Consider the following 22,760-nt stretch of genomic DNA (forward strand, 5'->3'; position numbering starts at 1 on the left):
ACTTATTTGTTTGATAAAATTTACAATACTTACATAATATCTAAGTTTGTGATTTTTAATAATATTACTTATTAAATATATTTTAAAATTATAATATTGTAAAGGAAAACGTAATTAAAAAAAATGAATTGGTAAATTGAAAAATAAATTTATAAAAATAAAACTGTGAAGAGAAGTCAAAATTGGCGTGCAGAAAGAGCATGCCAACTATACAAATGGATGGATTCCTTTCCTTCCTCATACGGTTGGGGATCTGGGAAGCTACTGGACAACAACCTGCAACGACACCTGTTCGGGAATAAATAAATAAATAAATAAAAATTGTGGGCTCATATTTGGGTTCAAGCAGTAGGAGATAGAGTTAAGGCCTTGTCTATCTGGAGACACTCTGTTGTGGTCCGGCCTGGCCTGAGTTTCGGTTGCCCTTTGCTAGAGGCCCATCACACCGTTCAACCCTTTTCATTTTTTTTTTTAAATAATGCTACATGGAATGTTATAAAAATAAATTGACCTATCACAGTAATAGCAAATTAACTTTATTTAAATTAATAAGAAATTTCATATTTATTTTCTTTTGCATACTAATTAATGAAAAATCTCTATTCACATTTGTAGGAAATTACTCAATTATTTTTCAAGTGATTTCTCTTTTTTAATTAATAAATTAATTTTCACATGTTTTAATAAAAAACTGATGTCCTTTCCTTTCTTAATTAATAAATTAATTTTCATCCATTTTAATAGAAAATTTTTCAACAATTTTTAGCTATAATAAATTAATTTTCACCAATGTAAAATTTATTTTCTTTAGTTATTTTTATATGCTTATGTGATTGTATAAAAAATATATTATTTAATAAGTTTTCTTAACTGCAATAATTGAAAAACCCGATTTCCTGTATGCATAAAATTATTATATATTATAATTAATTTGAAATTAATTTAAAATTCAACCATTAATTCTTAAAAGAAAATTCAAAGTTAATTATTATTTTATTATACACATAATCATTTTAATATCATTTTATTTTCTTAATTCAAAAAGATATTTTATTTTATTTTTATAAATTTAGAATATACTATTTTTATTTAATATAATTTTGATATAGGTACAAAAAGTCATAAAAAAAGATTTGGAGTAATTAATTAAAAAATACTTTTAAATATGAATAAATTATTAATTATTATAGAAAGCATAAAACTTTATATATAAAAAATTAAAATTCTTAAATATATTTTATTATTGTTACTTTCATTGAATACAAAAATTTTAAAATTTATTCTTTAAAATTATTTTAGAGAATGAATTTAATTAATATGCATAAATTGACTTTAAAATATACTTTACTATACATATTAAAAAATATATAAATTATAATTTAAAAAATTAAAAATATAAAACAAAACATTAGTAATAATCCATGCAAAGCGCAAAGATTTGCTAGTTACAATAAGATTTCTTTAATACATAGACCTAATGGATCATATTATTTGAAATTAATCTGCATCAAATTATTCTTATGCATAATTTTAAGAAAATTCAATTTTTAACTCCTTTATCAATTTTCAAACCAGATCGAGTCGGTTCTGGCAAGTTAGGGTTGAGCTGCTAGCACGCTAATTTGGATGTTTGGGCATGTGTCATTTGGTATTTATGGGCCTCTAAGATGTTTGAATTGCTATTAGGTGGCTTCGATTGGCCTAACAAACCCATTTTTAATTGATGATAGCTTGTGATGGGCTGATTTAAGAAAGTTGTTCGATGTGAAAGCCTCTCGCCTCATTGAAATGTTTTCAATGTTGAAATGAACTCCATTCCGTATATGCCTCTTGGAAAAGAGAAAAAAAGAGGAAGCTGGTTTTTTTTTTTTTTTTTTAATAGATATATATAATTTTATCACAGTAAAGGGCCTAGGCCCAGTACAGAAGATGGATTCACCGAAGATCCTAAATATACAATATATTATTAGAATCTACACCCCAAGTTCATACTCGTTTAAAGGATAGCCCAAAAGCCAACAATACTAGTCCAAACTAGGAAAACCACTACTTTGAATCTATTTCTCATGTCTCTTCTCAAAAGCTGGAAACACAGATTCAAATGCTAATAAATTAGACCCAACGCAGCTTTGCTAATAAAGTACTTTTTTATTTTCCTTGCTTTTCCGAATTTGCCTTGGGAAGCAGATTCAAATGGTAATGAAACGTACTGTGCCTTAGGGTCAATATAACGTACATATGTTTTCAAATTTCTTTTGACTTGTTGGCTATGAATTTGAACATTTTTTTTCTTTGGTCTCATCTGCTGAGTGCTGACACTGAAAATTATGAGTTAAACTTTTGGCCTTCTATTTTTCGGCTTCCATTTTAATTTTTCAACTGAACAATGATTACTAAGTCCTACTTCGAGTAGTGTTTCTTTTTTGGTGAAATTGGTTTCATTTGTCTGTGTCCTGCTTTTCTGATCCATGAGAAAGCTTCTTTATGTTTTGAGTGGATTGACTCTTCCTGGTTTAGTGTTGGTTAACTATCCCAGGCTTGAAAGGTTCTTCGAGCATTAAAAGGACTGATTAAGATACAGGCACTTGTTAGAGGTTACCTGGTTCGAAAGTGGGCTGCTGCCACTCTTCACAGTATGGAATCTCTTATAAGAGCTCAAACGGCTGCTCAATCCCAACGTGCTCGACGTTCTGTAAACAAAAAGAACAAATTTCAACCTGAAAACCGACCACGAAAATCAATCGTAAGATCCTGTTTTCCGAATCAATCTTTTTGTCGAAAAAATCGATTTCACTTATGTTTTTGCTTTGTTTTCAGGAAAGACTTGATGATACAAGAAATGAATTCCACAACAAGAGGCTATCTACGTCTTACGAAATGAATGCATTTGATGAAAACCCAAAAATAGTTGAAATCGACACTTGCAAGCCAAGATCAAGATCTCGGAGATTCGCTGATGCATTATCAGAATGTGATGAAGAATTCCATTGCCAGGCAATCTCATCACCTCTTCCATGTCCGATTCCAGCTCAAATCTCCATACCCGAATGCAAAAATCATCAAGATTTTGATTGGTACTTCACTGGTGAGGAATGTAGGTTCTCCACTGCCCAAAGCACTCCAAGGTTTGCAAACTCTGTCCAGTCGAATGCCCCTGCTACACCAGCCAAGAGTGTTTGTGGAGACAGCTACTTTAGGCCTCATTCAAACTTCCCTAATTATATGGCAAACACACAATCCTTTAAGGCCAAATTGATGTCTCATAATGCTCCAAAACAACGACCAGACCAGGGCCAAAAAAGAGGCTTTCGCTCAATGAAATAATGGCAGCAAGGAATAGCATAAGCAGTGTTAGAATGCAAAAGCCATGTTCCCAAGTTGATGAAGGTTTAGGTCTTTGACAGATTTGTTGAACAAAAAGGGTCTAACCAGAAATTGATTCGAAGCATGTTCTTTTCAACTAATGTTGACAACCAATATGATAGATCAAAGAGTGGCTTGTGTAAATTCTTTTCAACACTTGACGTTGATGTTGCCTTAGCAATGAAATGAGAGCTTCTTTTCTTGTTATGTTTCACAGGGACAGATGTGTATTTTTTTTTTTATTGAAGAAAAAAGTTCAAATTCATTCGCTTGGCTTCCATGAAAACTTCCATGGACATGTTCAAATTTAAAGCTGCAAAAAATTATTATTTAGTTATTATATTTTAACGAAATTAATTACTTAACTTATTTATTTTGAAAAATACATTATTTTTTACATTATTTTTAGTCCCTTTAGTTAAAGGAGAGAGAATAGACATAAATAATTGATAGATTTTAAATTAAGGGAGCTTAATAATCGTATTATTCAAATTACAAGAGATGAATAATTGAGTTTAAAAAACTACTTTAAAATAGTAAGAGATTAAATAGTTTACGAATAAAAAAATTAAATAATAATTTTTCTTTCAAAATTAAAAATGTTTAGACTGCAGTGTTTAATCTACAGATACCATAGTACCCTTATCATACCTCTTTTCTATAAAAAGAATGTAACAATTGAAAAGGAAAAAGCATGGATACCTATGATCATGATAAGGAAAATCCAAGAAATTTCATAAGTGATCTTAGTTTGTACTATAAGTAGATGGCAGCAATGAACTATGATGACAACTATGGAAATAATGCTCTCGCTGCTGACTTGTTTTATGTTTTCTGAATCATTACTCAACCATAGTTTTCTTCTTTTTTTTTTTTTAGATTTCATTTAGATTTTAATTTTACAAATTTCTTTTGAATTTAATTTTTAGTGTATAAGCAAGCCAATTCCAATTTTCTACCATCAAAATCAAACTTACAATACATAATTAGAGCTTAACACGCTCCATTTGCATTACATAACTCACATTTATTCACTTTCTTTATTATATTCGTAAGGATGTGCAATACAATGAGTAGTTATATGATTATAATGAAATTGTTACACATATATTAGTTTTATAATATAATTTTTTTCTATAAATAGAGAGAATCCTAAGGTTATTTTTGGACTTAAGAAAATTTTTCACATAAGGTCATGATTGTCTTTGTCATAATTGGTGGATGGGTTTGTATCTCTTGAAATTTGCATCATCATTCCAATACCCTACCACTGCCAGCACATAGTTTTTGCTCTAAAAAAGTCATATAATTACGATAAGAGGGGCACTTTGGATAATTGCGCCATTTTTCTATAAATTTTTTTTATTTTATTTCCCCTATGGCATGGCATGTGGCCTCATCATCATCCATGTACCTAATCATGGCCCGAAATCGCCCGTTATGGTTTGGATGAAGGAACTGAGATTGTACTCAATTCATCCAGGTTTTCATTATTTCAGATTTGGTCGATTAAATTATGATTTTTACTTAATTTATAGGTAATTCTAATTTTATTTTTGAAAATTTTGATTTCGATTTAAAATAGTTTAACTGCCTTCTTATGATTTAGGTCTCAATTTTAATAGTACTGATTTTGGTTTGATTTCTGATCCCAAGCCAAATCGGACCATGTCTACAACTCATGCACCCATTTTGATTTCGAGCAGCGTGAGCATAAGGTCAGGTCTATTCGTCTACGGGTTGCCTCCTGAGACAAAAATTCATGATCCCAATATTGCTCTTCTCCTCTATTTTTAATCACAACTGAGTCCCAACTTTTTTATTAGCGGCGGATGGAATGTTGTTGTTGTACTATTACTATACTCTAATTGCCAATTAATTATCATAATAATTCAGTGTTTAATTTATTTTTTTCAAAAATTAAAAAATATTTAAAATTAATATTTTCAAATCATTTTTTATGTATCAAAAATTTATAATTAATTTATTTTTTTCTGTACAAGTCTAAGACTGTATGCATGGTAAATTGTAATGCTTGTTATCTTGAGTTTAACCTTGTTAATTTCCTTTCTCTTAAAAAAACTTTCTGTAATTTACAAAAACAATTTCATCCTTGTTGTTTTTAATTGGAAAAAATGATTAAATAAGTTTTTGTATTTTTAATTAAGGATTGAATAAATTTAAAATTAAGTTTTAGATCAAATAAATCTTTATATTGTTTAATTAAAACTTAATAAGTCCATACTTAATAAAATATATTTTTTAATAATATTTTGTTAGGTGTTAACTTATTTGATCTTATAAAAAAGTAAAGGAGTTTATTTGGTACAAAATTTAATTTTAAACTTATTTAACTCTCGATTAATAGTGTAAGGATTTATTTGAACTTTTTTCTTTTTGAATTTGTAATTATTTAATACAAAAATTTCAAACGAAAATAATAATTTAATAAAACGTTCAGTCTGTTAAAAGATATGATTTTTAACTTGATTAATTTTTTTTAAGTTAATAAAAACTCAGTTACTGTTTTGTGTGAATATTATTTAATTTGCACTTTTTTTTCACAATTTGTATTAAATTTTACTTATCAAGATTTTCTCCCCAAAATAAAATTTTATCATCAAATAATAAAATAAGAAACATAAAACCTCAATGATAGAGAAGCATAAATCTTTAAAATTAAAGCAACAAACTATCATTGGCAGCCTAATTAAATCCAAAAATCAAATATTTGCATGATTTTATATCTAATTTAAAACTTTTGATTTTGAAAAATAAGGTTTGATTTCAGAAATTTATTATATTTTCTTCGATCATTGAAATTAAATGAGAAGGAAATAAACATCATAACATCGAATTCATATGAAAATAAGTTTAAAAACGATTAAATTAAATATTTATATCATATGTATGTAAAATTAATTAAAATATAAATTTATATATAAATATTTAATCTAATAATTAATGAGCTCATTCTTAAATGAGTTTGAACTTTTTGTAACTACACCGAGTTATGAGATCGATATGCTACATTATTAAATTAAAAAATAAATAAAATCTTACAATTTCTTTAATTAATGATATCTTTATTTATAGGTCTAATTAATAAAAACAAAATTAATATTTTTAATTTATTTTACAAATCTAATTTTTAATACTACATACAAAAAATAATTACGAATTATAAAAAATTTGAGTACACATATAACATATATGATTTAAAGATTAATTTTTAAAGAATATATTAACGTTCACAATTTTTTAAATATTTTTGTTATTAATAAATAATTTCCAACTTTAATGATGAAATGATCACAAATTGAAGTAACAGGACGAAGTTATATATTTGATCAAACATCTGAATGTATTTATAAGTTACCAAACATTTTTTATACCAAAAATTAAAAAAAAATAGTTTACTAAATATATAATTTTTTTAAAGGATTAATTAATTAGAACAACCTTTTTTATAAGAGTAAAATTACCTTTCTGTAAAGAGATATAATATTAAAATATTAAATAATGTAAATTAATACAATTAAAGATAAACATATAAATATTTTTTTCGCCAAATAAAAATGGACACATGTATCCAAGGTCAATGACATGAATGCACTACACCTTAAAACTATGACAATTTGAAAAAATCCTTATTCTTATTTAACCCAACACACGCACCCACCTTAAATAATGTAAGATTTCAAAAGACTATCCCAAAATAGGCAAGCCTTACGTAAAAGATGATCTCAACGTAAAAATAAACATATTAATTACTTATAAAAAGAAAATTGATATAATTAACATAAATAAAATAAATTAACATAATAAAAAAAATAAAAAACATAGGATAATTTGATTGAATTTAATAAAAATATTTAGGTTAAATTTAAAATATAAAATAGAATTTAAAAAAATTATAATTGATTTAAAAAATGTTGGTTCCCCTTGTTTCTCCAACCGAAATTGCGAATTCCTATTTAGAATGCTAACACAAGTGTTTGTACATAAGAAAGAGACGTTGTAAGAAACTAAGAGAGATTTAAAAAAGTGATCAAGAATTGTGTCTCTTCTGACTCAAATGCTGAAAATTGAGTCTATTTATTCAATCGTTTAGTTTTAGGAGTATCTTCCGACGAGGCCTTACAGCTGTGATGTGTTTGGCTCAAACGGCTAAGTATTCGGTTCAAATTGAATTGAATTGAATCAAATCAAATTAAATCATGAAAATTAAGTTATATATTTTAAAAATCAAATCGAAGTTGATAAAAAATTGAATCGAACCGAACAGTTCTATTTTGGTTTGATTCGATTCAAATCAATCAGTTTTAATTTTTTATTATTTTTTAATTTAGACTTAATTTTTAAGTTATTTAGTCTAATTTTGACCTTGGTTTGAACCTACAAACTATTAATCAATGAAATTAAATAATTTATATATATATAATTACATATAATTCATAAATTCCCCATAAAAGTAAATAAATTCAAAAATCAATAAAACTATTCGGTTTGGTTTAGTTTAACCAGTTTTTTTTCTTCAAAACTGAACCAAACTTAAATAACTAAAAATTTTATAATATAAAACCGAACCAAACTGAATTATCTTAAAAACCGAATCAAATTACCGAATTAAAGTGGTTTGATTCGATTTATTCAATTATAATCGAATAATGCTCACTCCTAATGGCTTTGCTCTCGTCATCCTAATCGTTATTTAAATGCTAACTCTAGATTAGTTCTAGGATTTGTTGATATTGCTTTGTAATTTGAAACTTCTAATTTTGAAAAAGGTTATGTAAAACCTTAAATTTTTAAATTTATTATTTTGTGGGTAAATATTAATATTTTATTTTATTTAAATTTTGGAAAATTATTTGAAATTTTTTGGATTTTAGAAATCGGGTTCGACTTTTCGAAAATATAAAACTTTGATGATTTTTAAAAATTAATTTAAAGACCACGTGGCAAAACTAAAAATATATTTAGACTCTACGAATTTTTCTGAGTTTTCTAGAATTTTTTCAAAATTTTTGGGCCTCGTTTTTTGTCCCAAAGCAGAGTAAAAATTTAAAATTTTACATCTTGAATCGAACCAGCCTTCTTCTTCTTTTTTCTTCTCCTTGCGCGTTTCCGTCGCTCTTCCTCTCTCTTCCATTTTCTCTCTCCTCTCCCCTCCCCACGCCTCGCCGCAGCCATCCCAACCTCCCCACCTCGTCGGCGCGCCGCCCCAAGCCCTTCCCCACAGCCGGCCGACGCTCCAGGCTGCAGGAAAACGCGCGTGAAGTCCTCCCCTGCGCGCGCGCGATGCTTCACATTCCATGCCAAAATTCGGCCGATCCGGCCACTAATCAGACTAGGTCTTGTGTCAAAACTCATCTACACCTTAAGAGCTTTTCATAGACACCAATAACACTAAAATCCATTGAGCAGTTTACCCAATTTTTGTCCGGAAAGTTTTAGCCCATTTCGATTTTTGGGCTAGATTTCTCACGAACCGTGAATGCCACGAGAAAATTGAGAGTACCGGAGCGCTCCACTCGTCGAGAGCTTCGTGGCAATATAAATTTGAAAATTTTCCGACACCGTTTTTTGATGTGTCCCATGAAACTTCGTAGTATTTTTCCGAATACTAAATGAGTTTAAAAAATTCCGTAAAAATTTTGTACAAACCCCCGTGTTGTGGGCTTCGTGTAGGTACCTTCAATTCACGGAAATTCAACGGTTGCTCGGGTCTGTAAATTTCCCGCTAGACAAACAGGCTACCGAAAAAGTCTTGGAATTAGGTCGAGATTTTGGCTACCCCACCATTGTCAGACGTCTTGAGCGCGTCCCCGGGGTCGGAATAGTCATAGGTAAACCTGAACCTTACTTTTTCTTAATTATCTAGTGCTTGAATTGAATTAAAAATCCATAGAATATTCATGGTAGCTTAGAAAATTATAATTCCTTTTGCATTAGCTTTGTAATATTGCTAAGGACCGCGGGGCAAAGTTTTAGAATTTTTAGAGCTCATTTGGGTAGTTTTTGCAAAAGGATTAATTATAAGAACTAAACTGTAAGTTTACATATTGTGATTGATGACTGTTTGGATGGGCCCAGGAGGGGCTGTGTCATGTAATTGAGTAGTAGGTGTACGGTTTGTGGATATAGAAGTGCGTTTTAAGCCCTTTTGCAGGTTGGGTAGCTCCTAGGTATAGGGGAGACTCTGCTGGATTTTCGGCACGATTTAGGACATCTTTGATCTTTTCTTAGTTTGTATTAAGTCAAATGTATTAAATAATTGTAATAAAATTGTCAGGTGAGCTGGGACAGCCTTCCTCCTTCGCCCACCCACCACAGTGACTGCGGTTAAGTCTGTGAGTAAAATATTAATTTTAATTATAATTTCGATATTATTATATGTTCAAGCATGCCCATGCATCACTTATAAATATGTATCTATGTAGTTAAATTCTAGGCACATTTTATGTTGCATTCACAACTGTTAAAGTGCCATAGATTTTGTTTGTGGTAATTTGGAGCAGTGTGAATGCGTTAGCGTGCGTGTGGTATGGTGTTGGATATAGATAGGACGGGTAGGCACGGCTTGAGATCTTCGCTGGGACCCGGTCCTTCGGGGTAGACACGGTTTGAGATGTTCGCTGGGACCCCATATTTGGTTTATTAAGCAAAAGTCCGGCTTGAGATCTTCGCTGGCAGAGGTTGGATAAAGAGGGCTATACAGGGGATCAGCTCCCGTATATGTATTGTTTGACATTATCGAGTGTGTGAGTGCTCCAAATTGCCTTTTTGATGTGATTTGTATGAAATTTATGACGATATTGCATTAGACTCCATAGGGTGTATTAGCTTTAGATAACTATAAAGATTATGGTTAAAATTGACATTTTACTCTCTGAATCGAACGCTCACTCCTGTTTATTATTTTTCCAGGCTACAGGAGGATTATTATTGTGGTTAACCTGCTTTTCTCCTTCGCAGGTCGTCTATTAATGTTTGTATAATTTGGTTAACTCCTAGAATTTTCGCATGTGTTAGAAATATTTATTTGATTAGGTCTGTAATATAATTGTCATGTTGGGCCTGTAAACTTATTAAATGCATGTCTGGTTGGATTGGATGAGGGAGTCGAGCTCCCATTTATTTTTATGACATTTGATTATGTAGAGGGTGAGCTAAGCTCCCCAGTTTATTATATATTGTGTTTACAGATCGAGCGAGTAAAAAACTCCCTGTTAAATGGTCCATGTTATGGCCGGACTCTGTCCGATTGAATTTTTGAAATTGGGCCCAAATGGGCCGTAGAGTTGGGTTGAGGAATAGTTATGCTTACTACAGGTCTCGAGGGCTTTAGGTTGACCTAGGTCCTAGTGCCAGTCTGGCTCATAGGTTGGGTTGTGAGAAATGTGGTATCAAAGCTTAGGCTCCAGATTTATAGGGAATATTTGTCTAAAGTGTTGGAAAGAGTCTAATAGGAGTCACATGCAGAGAATAGGGTCCATATTCGTCTTGCATTGTCATCTTTGCTTCTAGTTTCTGCTTTATATAATTGTGTATAAATATAACATGCTGTTTTGAATTTTGTGGGCTAATGCTGCTGAATTTCAGGAAAATGCATAGAAGCAGAAGAGCTGCCACTACACTAGAACCTGATGTGCCTGACAAGGTGTCGGAACAGGATGAGGCGCCTGTCCCAAGGAGGCGAGGTAGGAGGCCTAGAGCTGCTCAAGTAGAAGAGCAGCTGCCACTAGTTCAGGATCAGTCTTTTGTGGCCCCGGGTCCTATGGACCCAATGGCAGCTACTTTAGCTGCTTTGCAGAGAACCGTCGATATGATGGCACAGTATATGGTCCACCCTCCCCAACAGCAGCAGCCCACCCCACCAAGAGGGGAACCTTATAAACAAATAATTAATTTCAAGAAGTTGGTGCTGGGTAGTTATGATGTGTCAGATGATGCTTATCAATTTTTGGATCCTGCAGACAGGCAGGGACGGAGTTGCAGTTGACTGATAGGAGACTTATAGAATATGTGCAGCATGTCATGGGGCCTATGCCTAGACAATGGATGAATGCCTGCATATTACCTCGGATGGAAGGTTTGTCATGGACCTAGTTTGTGGAACTATTTATCAACAGGTTTGTGCCAGAAAGTTTTAGAGATCAAAAGCAGTGGGCCTTTGAGGCCTTAAGGCAGGATGGCAGATCTGAAGATGAATATGCTACAGAATTTCTAGAATTGAGCAGGTATGCCCCTACAGCAGTGGCTACAGAAAGTTTGAAGGTAAAAAGGTTCCTAAAGGGGCTGGACAGGAGGTATGCAAACCTGGCCATGATGTCTGATTAGTCTTTTGATATGGTAGTTGATTGAGCTCGATAGATTGAGATTAGCTATACAGGAGATGACAGCGAAAGGGAAAAGAAAAATAGAGTAGAGGGTTTTTCAGGTGTTCTCCACATGGGTACCACGGATAGTGGCAGCCAAAGTCATTATAGAGGAAGAAGTAAGAATAAGAAGGGTGGTTTTAGACACAAGTCTCAAGGATTCAGACTAGGGTATAGATCCAGCAGTGGTCACAGTTCGAGATACAACAGTTCTAGGTCTGGTTCAGGATCCTCCTTTGCACCTTGCACCTATTGTAGAAGAGGACATTCAGGACCTTGCATGATAGGCTCAGGAGCATGTTTCTGGTGTGGCCAGTAGGGTCACTTTACTAGAGAATGTATAGTGTTTAGCGAGTCGCAGATGGGATCACAGGGTTCTATTGCAAATGTTCCTCGTCAGTTGCATCTTGGTGCTTCCAACATGGCAGGCAGTCAGTTCAGTGACCAACAGGGCCGGGGACGACGAAGACGTGGATTTGGAGGCAGATTAGGAGGTAGAAGTCCGTATCAGGGTTCTGCAACACAGAGTAGGGGTCAAGCTAGGGTTTTCACCCTGACCCACCTGGATTCTCAGGCTTCCAATGTAATTGTGGCAGGTATTCTTTTAGTCTGTTCTTATGAGGCTCTTGTTTTGATAGATCTGGGTGCTACACACTCATTTGTCTCCCTAGTGTTTGCCATGAGATTGGATAGGAATCCTACAACTTTAGAATGCCCTTTGACTATAGCTACCCCGCTTAGTGACAACATAGATGTAGATATGATTTTTTCGGGTAGTCTAGTAGTAGTGGATGGAAGAATCCTCCCAGCAGACTTGGTTCCTCTACCAGTAATGGATTTCGATGTAATTTTGGAAATGGATTGGTTGTCAACTCATTATGTCACATTAGACTACAGGAACAAAAATGTGTATTTCCACATACCTAGTGTGGAAGAGTTTTGCTTTGATGGTGATAGGAGCGTGGCTCCATATAATTTGGTGTCAGCAATTAGTGCTAGAAAAATGTTGAGGCGTGGATGTCAAGGGTATTTGGTATTGGTGAGAGATACATCTGTAGAAGGTGTCAACATGAAAAATGTTCCTGTTGTCATAGAATTCATGGATGTCTTCCCTAAGGAGCTTCCAGGGTTGCCACCAAGAAGGGAAATAGAGTTCTGCATTGATGTTGTGCTAGGTACAAACCCCATATCAATGCCTCCTTACAGGATGGCACCAGCAGAATTGAAAGAGTTAAAGGAGCAACTATAGGAGCTGTTGGACAAGGGTTTCATACGTCCGAGCACTTCACCCTGGGGTGCTCCTGTTCTATTTATGAGAAAGAAAGATGGGTCCTTGAGGTTGTGTATTGATTATAAACAGCTGAATAAGGTGACTGTGATGAACAAGTATCCACTTCCTTGGATCGATGATCTGTTTGATCAGCTCCAAGGGGCTAGATTCTTTTCCAAGATAGACCTACGATCAGGCTACCATCAGTTGAGAATCAGGAATGAGGATGTGTCCAAGACAGCATTCAGGATAAGATATGGTCATTCTGAGTTCTTGGTGATGTCTTTTGGACTCACTAATGCACCAGTAGCCTTCATGGACTTGATGAATAGGGTGTTCAGGCCATTCCTAGACCGTTTTGTCATCGTATTCATAGATGACATTTTGGTATACTCTCGGACCGAGGAAGAACACATGTGGCATTTGAGGATGGTGTTGCAGACTTTGAGGGAGCACCAGCTATATTTTCAAAATCTGAATTTTGGCTAGAAAGCATCTCATTCTTGGGACACGTGGTTTCTAGCGAAGGCATTCAAGTGGATCCTAAGAAAATTGAGGCTGTAACTGATTGGCTTAGGCCTATAACAGTCACTGAGGTGTGAAGTTTTCTGGGCTTAGCTGGCTACTATAGGCATTTTGTGTAGGATTTTTCCAGGATAGCAGCTCCCCTAACTAAGTTAACTCCGAAGAATGTTTCATTCATTTGGACAGATGATTGTGAGGAAAGTTTCCAGAAGCTTAAGGAGTGTCTAAGCACCGCCTCGGTGTTGACATTACCGATGAGTGGTGAAGGATATATCGTGTACTGTGATGCCTCCAGAGTTGGCGTAGGGTGTGTTTTGATGCAAAATGGAAAAGTAGTGGCTTATGCTTCAAGGCAGCTAAAGAGGCATGAGCAGAACTACCCCACCCATGATTTGGAAATGATGGCTGTAGTATTTGCACTAAAGATTTAGAGACATTACTTGTATGATGAAGTGTGCGAGATATACATCGACCACAAGAGTTTGAAATACATCTTCTAACATAGGGATTTAAATTTGAGACAGAGGATATGGATGGAGCTTCTGAAGGACTGTGATTGTACCATCCAGTACCACCCTGGGAAGGCCAATGTAGTAGCAGATGCTTTGAGTAGAAAATCTTCTGGCAACTTGGCATACATATTAGCAGAGAAGAGACCGTTGATTCAGGAAGTAAATGAGTTGATGGATCAAGGTCTGATCTTAGATCTTTCAGATGAGGGGGTATTGTTGGCCCATTTTTCAGTGAGGCCAGACTTGCGAGACAGAGTCAGAGTTTCCCAGCACAGAGACCAGCAATTGATGCAGATCATAGAAAGAGTACAGCAGGGTGAAGGTGGTGAGTTTGGATTTGCCAATGATAGCGCCCTTATGCAAGGTTCCAGGATATGTGTGCTCGACGTGGACAATCTCAGAAATGAAATCATGCGAGAGGCACACTATACACTATACAATATCCACCCAGGCTCCACCAAGATGTACCATGATGTGAAAGATAGCTACTGGTGGAATGGCATGAAGAGAGACATAGCAGACTTTGTGTCCAAGTGCTTGACTTGTCAGAAGGTGAAGTTTGAACACCAGAGGCCGTCAGGGAAGCTGCAAGAGCTCCCTATTCCAGAATGAAAGTGGGAAATGATTACTATGGATTTTGTGACGGGGTTGTCTCGTACCATGCAGGGATATGATTGGATATGGGTAATTATAGATCGTCTAACTAAATCAGCTCATTTCTTGCCTATGAAGACCACATATTCTGTTGCACAGTACGCCCGACTCTATATTCGAGAAATAGTCAGATTTCATGGAGTTCCTACTTCCATAATATCTGACAGAGGGCCCCAGTTTACTTCTTGGTTTTGGAGGAAATTGCAGGAGGCACTTGGCACACAGTTGAACTTTAGTACCGCTTTTCACCCTCAGACAGAAAGACAGTCCGAAAGGACAATCCAAAACTGGAAGACATGCTTCGCATGTGTGTTTTGGATTTTGGAAGTCAATGGGATGATTAGTTACCCTTAGTGGAGTTTGCCTACAACAACAGTTATCACTCCAGCATAGGGATGGCACCCTATGAGGCATTATATGGCAGAAAGTGTAGGTCTCCTCTGTGTTGGACGGAAATGAGAGAAGCGAAGGTGCATGATATAGACCTAGAGCAGTACACTTCAAAGATGGTTCCTTTACTCAGGGAACGATTGAAAATAGCTTTCAGTAGGCAGAAAAGTTATGCAGATCCCAGAAGGAGGGATGTGGAGTTTGCAGTAGGTGATTAAGTATTCCTGAAGGTTTCTCTGATGAAGGGAGTCATGAGATTTGGGAAGAAGGGTAAGTTGGCACCTCGGTATATTGGACCTTTTGAGATTACTGATAGAGTTAGAGCAGTTGCCTATAGGTTGGAGTTACCACCTAACCTTTCTCATGTTCATCCTATATTTCACATCTCCATACTCAGAAAATATATACCTGATTCTTCTCATGTGCTACAGCTGAATGTAGTAGAACTGAAAAAAGACTTGACATTTGAGGAACAACCTGTAGCCGTAGTGGACTACCAAGTGAGGCAACTAAGATAAAAAAAAATCCCTATGGTTAAGGTTTTGTGGAGGAGGCAGTCAGTGAAAGAGTGCATATGGGAGTTAAAGCGGGATATGCGTAGCAAGTACGCTTACCTATTCAATGTATAATTTCGTACTTTATTTTGTCTTGTGTAAAATTCGAGGACGAATTTTCTGTAAGGGGGGAAGAATGTAACACCCTAAATTTTTAAATTTATTACTTTTTAGGTAAATATTAATATTTTATTTTATTTAAATTTTGGAAAATTATTTGAAATTTTTTTGATTTTTGAAATTGGGTTCGATTTTCTGAAAATATAAAACTTTAATGATTTTTAAACATTAATTTAAAGACCACGTGACAAAACTAAAAATATATTTGGACTCTACAAATTTTTCTGAGTTTTCTAGAATATTTTTTTTTGGAATTTTTGAGCCTCGTTTTTAGTCCCAAGGCAGAGTAAAATTTTAAAATTTCATATCTTGAATCAGACCGGTCGAATCGAACCGGATCGGATCGGACCGACCTTCTTCTTCTTTTTTCTTCTCCCCGGGGGTTCCCGTCGCTCTTCCTCTCTCTCCCATTTTCTCTCTCCTCCCTCCTCCCCACGCCGCACCGTCACCACCCCAGCTTCCCCACCTCGCGGCGCGCCGCCCCAGCCTTTCCCCAAGGCCGGTTGACGCTCCAGGGGGCCGAGAAATGCGCGCAAAGTCCTCCCCTGCGCGTGCGCGATGCTTCACCTTCCTGGCCAAAATCTGGCTGATTCAGCTATCGATCGGACCGGATCTTGTGTCAAAACTCATCTACACCTCGAGAACTTTCCATAGACACCAAGAACACTAAAATCCATTAAGCGGTTTACCCAATTTTTTTCCGAAAAATTTTAGCCCATTTTGATTTTTGGGCTAGATTTCTCACGAACCATGAACCCCACAAGAAAACCGAGAGTACCGGAGCGCTTCACTCGTCGAGAGCTTCGCGGCAATAGAAATTTCAAAATTTTATGACATCGTTTTTTGGTGGATCCCACGAAATTTCATAGTATTTTTTCAAGCACTAAATGAGCTTAAAAAATTCTATAAAAATTTTATACTAACCCCCGTGTTGTGGGCTTCGTGTAGATACCTTCAATTCGAGAACATTCAACGGTTGCTCGGGTCTGTAAATTTCTCGCAAGCTAGACAGGCTACCAAAAAAGTCTTGGAATTGGGTCAAGATTTTAGCTACCCCACCATTGTTAGACGTCCCGAGCGTGTCCCTAGGGTTGGAATAGGCATAGATAAACCCGAACCTTACTTTTTCTTAATTATCTAGTGCTTGAATTGGATTAAAAATCCATAGAATATTCATGATAGCTTAGAAAATTATAATTCCTTTTGCATTAGCTTAGTAATATTGCTAAGGACCGCGGGGCAAAGTTTTAGAATTTTTAGAGCTCATTTGGGTAGTTTTTGCAAAATGATTAATTATAAGGACTAAATTGTAATTTTACATATTGTGATTGATGACAATTTGAATGGGCCCAGGAGGGGTTGTGTGATGTGATTGAGTTGTGGGTATATGGTTTGTAGATATAGAAGTGCGTTTTAAGCCCTTTTGCAGGTTGAGTTGGTCCTAGGTATAGGGGAGACTCTGCCGGATTTTCGGTACGACTTATGACATCTTTGGTCTTTTCTTAGTTTGTATTGAGTCAAATGTATTAAATAATTGTAATAAAATTGTCAGGTGAGCCGGGACAGCCTTCCTCCTCTGTCTAGCGGCCACAGTGACTGCGGTTAAGTATGTGAGTAAAATATTAATTTTAATTGTAATTTCGATATTATTATATGTTCAAGCATACCCATGCATCACTTATAAATATGTATCTATGTAGTTAAACTCTAGGCACGTTTTATGTTGCATTTACAACTATTAAAGTGCCATGGATGTTGTTTGTGGTAATTTGGAGCAGTGTGCGTGCGTTGACGTGCGTGTGGTACAGTGTTGGATATGGACAGGACGGGTAGGCACGGCTTGAGATCTTCGCTGGGACCCGGTCCTTCGGGGTAGACACGGCTTGAGATCTTCACTGGGACCCCGTATTTGGTTTATTAAGCGAAAGTCCGGTTTGAGATTTTCGCTGGCAGAGGTTGGATTAAGAGGGCTGTATAGGGGATCAGCTCTCGTATTGTTTGACATTATTGGGTGTGTGAGTACTCCAAATTGCCTTTTTGATGTGATTTGTATGAAATTTATGACAATGTTGCATTTCACTCCACAGGGTGCATTAGCTTTAGATAGCTATAGAGATTATGGTTAAAATTGATATTTTACTCTCTAAGTCGAATGCTCACTCCTGTTTATTATTTTTCCAGGCTACAGGAGGATTATTATTGTGGTTAACCTTCTTTTCTCCTTCGCAGGTCATCTATTAATGTCTGTAATATTTGTATAATTCGATTAACCCCTAGAATTTCCGTATGTGTTAGAAATATTTATTTGATTGGGTCTGTAATATAATTGTCATATTGGGCCTGTAAACTTATTAAATGCATGTCTGGTTGGATTGGATGAGGGAGCCAAGCTCCCATTTATTTTTATGACATTTGATTATGTAGAGGGTGAGCTGAGCTCCCCAGTTTATTAGATATTGTGTTTACAGGTCGGGCGAGTCAAAAACTCCCCGTTAAATGGTCCATGTTATGGTTGGACTCTGTCCGGTTGAATTATTGAAATTAAGCCCAAATGGGCCATAGAATTGGGTTGAGGAATAGTTATGCTTGCTATGGACCTCGGGGGCTTTAGGCTGGCCCAGGTCCTAGTGCCGGTGTCACACCTTACCCCTCCGTAAGGCATAACATGATCCCGTAGAATACTTAATGAACTACCGAACTTCACCTACCGATAACTCATTAAGTACCCTACAAGGGATTTTAAAACAATTTTCTTACATTTTGGAAGTGGTGAGCATTTTAGTGAGAATTAAAAACCATTTATTCAAAGCTTAAGGACTAGTAAAAATTTTTGTCCATTTAAATTTTGCCGCAAATTTTATAAAAATTTTGACAGAGTTCCCTCTGTATTTTGAAAAACCAGTTCTTTAAAGACCTGTAAAAAGCACTTCCAAAATATTTCACAACTCCCAATCTCCAATAAAACTTAAATTAACCAAATTCAAATCACTTCAAGGCAATTTCCACAATTTAATCAAATTTGGTCATCACAAAATTTTTAATACTTCATTAACAAGGCATAAAGCAGAAAATTCATATTTACAAATATTAAATTTACAGAAGCAAACCCAAAATAATATTATTACAATTTATTTACAACTGCTCAATTTACATTGATACTTATGACATTATAGTATTTACATCAAAATAACCATAAGGGTATAAAACAATACCCGTACAAAAGGGATCAAGAAGTTCTTGTCAATCCCGCAGCTCACTCTGCTGCTTTCTCCTTGCTCTTATCTGCGACAGTAAATTAAACTATCGCTGAGTATAAACATACTCAGTGGTGCACAATAAAAATTTAAAATGCGATACATAAATCATTTATTGATGAAACATAATTTGAATACTTCACAATCACATTTCACAAATATCAAAGCTCATAACAACTCATTTTGTCAAATAATATATTAAACACAGTTTAGTCAAACAATTTCATAAACATAGTGTTGCCAAAATCATACACAGCTTAAGCCATGACACAAAATTTCCGATCAATGTCGTATTGTACACCACGACAAAGCAATCTACAACCCCATTAATCGAAATCAATGAGGGAGGTGGCTGGCTAGCTAGCTAATGAGTACTCATCCGATCTATAACCTCAACTGGCAAGCCAGAGAGGGAGGAAAATAAACGATCTCAACCCCATAAATGGAGGAGGAATAATAAGTAACTGTCATGCTAAGTGTGAATCAAGAATCCATTTCAAACATTTCATTCAAATATTGCATACGAAAATCAAATCAATTTCCAAAGTTACAATTTGATCACAAGGTGGCAACACAAAAGTTCATAAATTCATAATGCGTACTAAATCAATTTTTCAAGGATAAAATGCTTAAATAGGGTTTATTGTGCACAAACCTCAAACGAGTCGTCCCTTAGCCTCGACTCGGTTCCTCGGGTTCCTTCCAGATATTCTTTTCAACTGAAACACATAATTTTACAATGTTTCAGTACTAGAACTTAACATAAATCCAAAATAAATTTAGTTTTACAATTACCTAGCTCTAACGTGCTAAATTCGACGTTCTTTAAATTTTGTGTTTCGGGTTACTATTCACTGCACTATTCAAGTCAAATAGTTGACTTTCTAAGGCTTAATAGGTATGGGAACTTCAACTTCACCCACATACCACATTTTGGTCATTAAACTTGTTAGTTTTGGTCATTTTCTCAAAGCTTAGGTCATTTTGGCAAAATTGTAAATTTTCGGTTTTGATGCTCCAAAGTTGCACTGTTCCATTGGTCGATCTACTGTTGGAATTTGATAAAACTTCCTTCATAGAAAATGTTCCTTATTGTCTTAAGTGTATTCTTATTTTTGAATCACCCCAATCGGAGTTTTGTAGCTCAAGTTATGGCCAAAATAAGTTTACTGTTCACGTGCACTGTTCATACTGGTATCTTGGGTTCTGGCAGATTTTGATCCAACTTTGGTCAGTAATTTGATCAAGTTAAGTTCATAATTTGGTCTAACTTTCTTCATATGAAATGTTCTACTATGTCTTAGGTTCCCATCAGTTCAAGAATCGCCTAAATCCGAGTTTCCTAGAGAGAGTTATAGCCATCCAAACATTACTACTCACATGAAAATCTGCAGAGTTGAAGGTTTGGTAACTCAACTTTGCTCAATAATTTGAATGGGTTAATGGCATAATTTGGGTTGATGTTCTTCATAAAAGTTTTAGATCTATATCTCCTCTAACCCCTGAAAAAATTTCAGGTCAATTTGACCTGTCTAACTCGAGTTATGACCAAATGAACAATTACTGTTCATTTGGTCGATTTAATGCGATGTGACTGCTCTCATTTCACTTTGGTCAATTGTTTCACCAAGTTTTAGTCAATTTTTTGCCATGGTTCCTTAATGAAAATTGTGCTATTTTATGTCTATTTTCATCCCCAATTGGTGGCATATCAATTGGACTTGTAAAATTTGAGTTTTTGTCCTTCAAAGTGGGTTTGGTCATGCTGCCAGCAGTATGACCATTGGACCTACGAATTTAGTTTTCATTCCAACAATTCCCACACAACTTATTTGGTCATAATTGACCATTATTTCATTTCATAATAGGTCAAATATGCCATTTATGCATTTCTCCAAATTTTGGTTCATAAACCCTAGCATTGAAACCCTAATCTCACTAACTATTGCATTTAACCATTTCAATGCCTTTAACTATCATCACTTAACTCATTAAGGTTCATATTCCTATCCAAGCCAATCAAGCCATGCAAATTACACTCTTCACAATGCTGGCCGAAATTTCCTCTCTTCCTAAACATGCAATATTTTTCAATTTCCCATCTAATCTCATTCATTTCCACCCTAAATCCATCATATATACTAAAAAGAGAAGTTGGATTAGCTTACCTTAAGTGAGCAAAATTTGTCTATCCAATTCTTCAACTTTGCTTGATTTATTTGCTCCCAATCTTCTTATCAAAGTTCAAATACAAGTTTCAGTTGTGGGATGTAAAGATTTCATGGAAAGATTTAGGGTTTAAGGGAAGATTTAGATGGCTTCAATGGAGGTTTCAATCATGGTGAGGGAGAGGGAAATGGGAGGCGGCAACCAAAGGAAGGAAGAAGACTTTTTTTTTTCTTTTATTTTCTTTCATCTTTATCACTTAAAGAAGACAAAAAATCTAATTTAATAAATAATTTAATAAATTTGTTTGTGACATCATTAATGATGTCATCAACTTTGACTTTTCCATCTTTTCCTTTTTTTTTTCTATTAGTTCTTTAATTTAATTCTCGATTCCGAAATTTTCTTTTCTCTGATTTTATTGGACAGTTAGGTCAGGAGTCAGCTCTCGGGGTCAATTGACCAAATTGCCCCTCGCCAGTTCATCCCGGTTTGCAAATAATCCAATATTTCTTCCGGCTCCCTGACCTAATTATTTGACTAGCTTAACAGTTCTTTTTCGTGATTTTCTCTTTTCCACTGTGTTTATAAGTGTCCTAAGGACCGCAGCGTCACTTTTTACGGTTCGAAATTTGAGTTTAAAATGACTTCGCAGTCGTTCCCGAGGAGGTCACTCATCACTGTGACTCTCGGCTCGTTTAACTTCTTATGTTCTGTTTTTCTTATTTATAGTTAACTAATTAAACATTACTAATTATTTGTGTTTATGGCTTCTCAAATTGTCTTAAGTGTTGCCCTAATCCCATTAATTGTCTGGACCGACACCGGTCACCGGAACAGTGAAATATACCAGGCTATACAACGGGGGTGTTACAATTCTCCCCCCCTTAAATAAATTTCGTCTCGAAATTTTTACCTGGTATCAATCTCTGAACAGCTGTGGGTGTTGTCTCCTCATGTCCTCTTCTCGTTCCCAAGTAGCCTCTTGGCCCGAATGATGGTTCCACAGCACTTTTACTAACGGTATCTGCTTATTCCGTAGCTGCTTCACCTCATAAGCCAGAATCTTTATGGGTTCTTCTTCATATGTGAGGTCTGGATTCACTTCTATTTCTTCTACTGGTAGTACATGAGATGGGTCTGATCGGTACCTCCTCAACATAGACACATGGAAGACATTATGTATCTTTTCCAACTCTGGAGGTAGTGCCAATTGATATGCCAAAGGACCCACTCTTTCCAATACCTCATATGGCCCGATAAAACGAGGACTTAGTTTCCCCTTCCTGCCGAATCTCATAATCCTCTTCCAAGGAGAAACTTTGAGGAAAACTTTCTCACCCACTGCATACTCAATATCCCTTCTTTTTAAATCAATATAGGACTTCTGACGGTCTGATGAAGCTTTAAGTCGATCTCTGATCACCCTGATTTTCTCTTCAGTCTGTTGAACTATTTCGGGTCCAATCATTTTTCTTTCACCCACATCATCCCAACACAATAGGGTTCTACATTTCCTGCCATACAAAGCTTCATATGGAGGCATCCCAATGCTTGATTGGTAGCTG

The 22,760-nt window shown here is 35.1% G+C and overlaps 1 pseudogene; it reads left to right on the forward strand.

Annotated features, from left to right (window-relative positions):
* Nucleotides 1-215: 215 nt before the first annotated feature.
* LOC110638885 (protein IQ-domain 26-like) lies at nucleotides 216-3,574 on the forward strand (annotated as a pseudogene).
* The last annotated feature ends 19,186 nt before the right edge of the window (nucleotides 3,575-22,760 follow it).

This window comes from Hevea brasiliensis, chromosome 1, assembly GCF_030052815.1.
Source record: "Hevea brasiliensis isolate MT/VB/25A 57/8 chromosome 1, ASM3005281v1, whole genome shotgun sequence".
NCBI lineage: Eukaryota > Viridiplantae > Streptophyta > Magnoliopsida > Malpighiales > Euphorbiaceae > Hevea > Hevea brasiliensis.